Genomic DNA, 6,000 nt, shown 5'->3' with positions numbered 1-6,000 from the left:
CAAGCTGCATCTGGCGAGCCAGCGCAGCACATGGAACGCTGTTTACCTTCCCGCTGGTAAGCGGTCCCTATTTATCTACTTGCACCCGGAGGTGCTTTCGAACTGCTAGGTTGGCAGGCGCTGGGACCGAACGACGGGAGCGCACCCCGCCGCGGGGATTCGAACCGCCGACCATGTGGTCAGCAAGTCCTAGGCGCTGAGGTTTTACCCACAGCGCCACCTGCGTCCCTAGCTTTGAAAGTATTATCCGTGCCTTAAAAAGTGAAGATGTTGACATGTCCTTGCTGCTCCAAAATATTTAGACCGTTATTGGCACCATGAGCTTCTTCCAGAAGGGGCAAAATCAAAATCTGAGCAATGCATTAAAAACCCTGAGTTCTGCTGAGGAACTCTGTAACACTAACCTTGATTCTTGCATGTTCCTCATTGTAAAGGATATCCTGTTTCTGCTTTCATTTCTGGTTTGGGTTTTTTTTGTTGTTGTTGTTTGGTGGTTATACAATGTACAGTTTCCAGCATGCAACAACTGTATTATCATCCTTCCTAAACAAAGAAAAGGGGGTGGAGGAGGAAGAAGAAAGGAAAGGAGAACTTGACAGTATTATTTTCTACATGCTTAAGCCGTTGAGGTTGTTTCCATTAAAGACTAAGAAAAATATATCTCGCTTTCCTTGGTGGCTTTGCAACATCCTGTGTGCTGATGGGTATCTCTTCCTGCCTCCTTAAACCTGGGGCAGTTTGAGCTTGTGTCAACAGTGGCAAGGCGTGTTATTATCTTAGTTTGCTTTTCAGAATATTATCAGGAAATCAAAAAGTGGAGCAACGAAACAGAGGGGACTGGTCTCCTATTGTATTTGTGCACTTAGGGAAATTTCAGTACAATGCCTGCATGGGGTGCCATTGCAGCTCTGTACCCAAGATTTATAAAGGTTCCCTTTTATAGCACATTAGGGCCAGATAGTGTAGCAAAATCCATCCTGAGGAAAGACACACAAAACTCTAATTACGAAAACCTGCCTACAATTGTGCAGTAAGTCCCAATGTTTTTTTATGGCTTACACTCACACGGGTAGGTGTGTATAGGATAGTAGCTGTTTTGAGGATGAATTCTCCATTTGGATAATTTTGTCATCTTCCAACTCTGTGCAAAGGAGTGACCAGGATTCCACATTTAGCTGTAGGGCAGGTTTATTTCAAGGCATTGCAAAACTAGCAATTTAATTCCAGTGTCAGTGCCTTTCATAATAATCCCTAGCATGAAGTTTGGCATGCTAGGAAATTTCCTGGTTGTCCTATTTATATTGTTTCCAATATTTATATCCTGCCTTTCTATGAGAATTAATCAAGGAAACGAACATGTTCAATTTATAATATATTTAAAAAATAATAACAACTATCACTAAAAACAAGCAGGTAAAAAAGTCAAATCTTGTTTAAATGCAGCATCCCAAAAGGCTTGCTGAAAGGTAAACTGATGAAGCCAGGTAGGCCTCTCTTGGGAGGCTATTCCAAATTCTGGCAGTGTGACCAAAAGGTTCTGGCCTGTTTTGTCCACCCATGATGTATTTTACTGGAGGGGCAGTTGGGGAAAGGCTTCAAGTGATGCTTTAGATACTTTGGTTAACATGCTGACTTGCATGTTCTGCTCAAATCTGAAGTCTCCTGCAGAATACTATAAGCCAGGTCAGTGGTGTAGCGTGGGGGGCGCAGGGGGGGCCGGCCGCACCGGGCGCAACATCTGGGGTTAGGGCAAATCCACAGGTTAGGGGGCGCAAATCCACGGGTTAGGGGGCGCAAATCCACGGGTTAGGGGGCGCAAATTACTTGCCTTGCCCCGGGTGCTGACAACCCACGCTATGCCACTGAGCCAGGTGCATCCAATAAAGCGGAAGGATGCAAGATTTGGGTCAGACAAAATAAGTACTTCACACAGTCAGTTAAACTGGATCTGCTCCTAGACAGTGTGCTGATGGCCACCAACTTGGATGGTTTTAAAAGAGGAGTAGAGAAATTAATGGAGGATAATGCTATTGAGGGTTACTCACTATGACAGCTATGTTTTACTACTAGTGTCAATATGCGTCTGGGAATTGCAAGTGGGGCGATTGTTGTTGCCTATGGGAAATTTGCAAGGAGGACCTGAGTGCACCTTGCTGAACTAGATGGATCTTTGGCCTGATCCAGCAGGGCTCTTACGTTTCAAACTGTCCTTGTGTAGAGTGCATTACAGTAATCCAATCTGGCCTATCCGATTGTGTTCCTGAATGTGTAGTTTATTTCCGTCAGGCAGAGGGTACTGCATAAGAACAGAGGGAGAGACTTGCTGGATCATTCCAATGGTCTCTCTTCTCCAGCATTCTGGTTTCAATGGTGGCTGTGCAGATGCTCCCATGAGGCAAGGCTACGGTCAGGGCATGAAGGTCAACTGTTCTCCCCAGGCATCTTCTATTCAAAGCTAAACTGCCTCTGAACTTGGAGGCTCCAGTTACTGTTGGTGCTTTATATCACTCAGAGACATTTCCTTTATGAATTTATGTAACTCTCCTTTAAAGCTATCAGTACATATGGTGGTAGTGAATTACAGAAACGTCGAGTTGGACCCTGAGGATGGTCTAGTCCAACCCCCTGCAAAAATGCAGCTGTCCCACATGGGGATGGAACCTGTGACCTTGGTGTTATCAGCACCACACTCTAACCAACTGAGCCATACAAGTTTGTTATGGGTTGTGTGAAGAAATGCTTCCTATTGCCTACTCTGATAATTTACAGCTTGATTATCAGAAAGAAATCCACAGATTTTATGTACAAATGTTTTTCAGCAGTCATCAGCAGGCATTTATCTCGTACAATCAAGCACACTTTCACATCATCCAATAAAATAAGTTTTTAAAATGTTGTTATTGTTTCTATCATTTGTTGCTAACCACCCTGGAACTGGTCATGGGACGCGGGTGGCGCTGTGGGTTAAAGCCTCAGCGCCTAGGGCTTGCCGATCGAAAGGTCGGCGGTTCGAATCCCCGCGGCGGGGTGCGCTCCCATCGTTCGGTCCCAGCGCCTGCCAACCTAGCAGTTCGAAAGCACCCCTGGGTGCAAGTAGATAAATAGGGACCGCTTACCAGCGGGAAGGTAAACGGCGTTCCGTGTGCTGCGCTGGCTTGCCAGATGCAGCTTGTCACGCTGGCCACGTGACCCGGAAGTGTCTGCAGACAGCGCTGGCTCCCGGCCTATAGAGTGAGATGAGCGCACAACCCTAGAGTCTGTCAAGACTGGCCCGTACGGGCAGGGGTACCTTTACCTTTACCTTTACCCTGGAACTGCTTTGGGAGGAAGGTTGGGATATAAATTTAAAACATCAAGGGGAAGTTAGGCAGAAAAGAAAAAAGACAATGGGTTTGCCTTTTCTGTGTGAAATATTTTTAAACCTCGTAACAAACAAAAGAATCCCAACAAATAGGGTGTCCTTTGCCATGTGTCAATTTCCTTCCAATTTTCCAAACTGAATGACTGGTATTTACAGAATAAATATGACACGGACAGCACAATGAACGTTAACAACAAGAAAAGCAACCAGGGAACCCCAAACCATAATGAAATCACAATACAGAATAATCTGAGGAGTTGTGGTTCATAGCAAAGGGGAGCATCTTATAGAATCACAAATTTATTATAGCATGAACTTTCAAGGTCTACAATGCATGTGGGTGTGTCCCCCCCCCCCTATTATAATGTGGTTTGTGTCATGGCCAGAGGACATTGCCTGCATGAGTGTCTACAAAATTGCTGCACCATCACTATCTCTAAACAGTGTGGCATATTTTTAAAAGCATTCGTTACAATGTTAACCTTCTCGCCACTTGCTATGAACTCTGACCATGCGCTTCATCCCCCGAAACCCTCTTCAGAGAAATTCAGTTTGTTCTTTCCACAGGTGACTCCCGCTGCTGTTTAAAAGGCCTAACTGCAGGCTAACCCCATTGTTAGAATGTGGGTGCAATCAAAAGACAGTAAAGAGTTATGTATTATGGGCAGGATGTGCTTATGCCCTTTTCTAACTTGACCAGCTAAGGTACCACGTGTTCCTGTTCCAGCTCAGTCAGCAAAGAGCTTAGGACAGCCCTCCCTCTGAACGTAAATGAAACAATATCTGTACTGAACAGCATTGTCTTTTGAGCTTCACGAGGTAATACAAAATGCAGCATTATATGCATTCTTGGTAAGAAAGGGCAGGGACCTAGAGCAGTTCCTTGCACCTTGTGTGCATAGGCATATAAGCAAGAAAACCTTCCCTGCAATGTAATTCTGGCTTTCCACGGTGTTTTGAAGCCTATCTTGATTCATTATAATAACCTTTTAACAGCAGAAAACCTTACAGAGGAGATGTATTATAACTCTTATTTTAAATAATGGCACTGAAGCGGGGGAGATGGGGGGTTAGGAGCATGGATTTGGGAGAGGAAAAGATCACCAAGGAGGAGCAGCAGTAGTAGCAGCAGGCCCTGTTATTAAACTCTACCACAGCCTCCTAAGCAGAGTGACATCCTGAAGGAGAAATATTGCCGTGCAGAGACTTTAGCAACAACCCTTACAAGGGAGAAAATATTCATTAGGAAAAGAGCAAAGTGATGGATGAATTCATTGTGCAGGCTGGACGGGAGGATGCTGGCTGGCACGCAAGATATTGATCTACACGTATGGGTGGGGGGGGGAGTCTGTGGAGCAGCGGAAAAGCTTTCAGGGATGCAAAAGGTTCCCTGGCTTGCAATTCTTCCCATACCCGTGGGAGCCTTCTGTCTCTGTGGCAGAAGATCCAGACCAGCTGAGCAGGCCTAGTGCTCTCAGGAACAGAATGTTGTCGACCTTTTTAAGGGAGGGGGACCCCAAAGTTGTTGACCTTTTTAAGGAAAGGTTCCCCAGAGTTGTTGACCTGAACTTGGGAATTCCACGAGATTTCACTACAGGGAAGGAGAGGCGAGAGCTGGGGGTGGGGTGGGAAACCGACCCCTTCCTTTACCGGATAGAAAGTGGGACGGAGGAAAGCAGGAAGGAGAGGGCATTTAACCCACCGACGGAGAGGAGAGGAGGGTGGTGGTCAGGAAGCTGAGCCGGGGCAGAAATAGCGTCGCTCCTCCCTCCCACGCAGGCTTCCCTGATCCCCTCGAAGTGGGTGGGTGAGGCGGGACAGCAGCAGATTGTCCTCGCCCACGACCACACACGCAGCCTGCGGGGAGTGCGTTTGCAGCCCGCTGCACTGCACAACGCTACTTAAAGGGAGAAATAAAAGTGCACTTTGGGCACAGCTAAGGACGGGTCGGGGGGGGGGGCTGGCAAACGCCTTGGGCAGACCCCATGAAATACGGTAATTCTCTCAGTCAGAGTTCAGCTGGGTCTCCAGAAAAGAGCATGGACTGAGTCGCAGGGGCAGCAGCCAAAGCAGCTCTTTCTGCTGCTGGGTGAGGAGGAGGAGAGTCTTTGCAAACGCTTTGGAGTTCCCTTCTGCCTGCCGGGAAGCCGCCCGAAAAGGGAGAGGCGGGGTCCTCGCTTGCTGGTGGGGAGCTTTGGCAGGGAGCTGCTGGGAGAGGCTTCAGCTTCCCCGACGAAACCGTTCCCACCCACCCTCTTCGGGGCTTGGGAAGCAAGCTGCACGCTCCGGCGTGCAGGGAAAAGGGAGGCCGCAGGCAAAGCCCCGCAACTCCCCTACTCGCTGGGCCGCTGTGGTGCAGCGCCCACTAAGCTCTATGGGAAAGACGTCTCTGAGCGCGCACCTTGCTTGGCAGGCACGCTCCGGCTGCAGTGCAGTCCCACAGCACTTATGTGGAAGTAAACTCCACTTAACTGCACAAGACTTATACTTCAGAGTAAATGCACTTAGGATTGGGGCGTTCACAAGTGCCTTAATCTTCAGTCATTACTGTTTATCCCATGGGTAGGCAAACTAAGGCCCGGGGGCCGAATCCAGCCCAATCGCCTTCTAAATCCGGCCTGCGGACGGTACAGGAATCA

Source organism: Podarcis muralis, chromosome 5 (genome assembly GCF_964188315.1).
Source record: "Podarcis muralis chromosome 5, rPodMur119.hap1.1, whole genome shotgun sequence".
NCBI classification, from domain to species: domain Eukaryota; kingdom Metazoa; phylum Chordata; class Lepidosauria; order Squamata; family Lacertidae; genus Podarcis; species Podarcis muralis.
The sequence above is the reverse complement of the archived record's forward strand: the minus strand, read 5'-3'. Positions refer to the sequence as shown.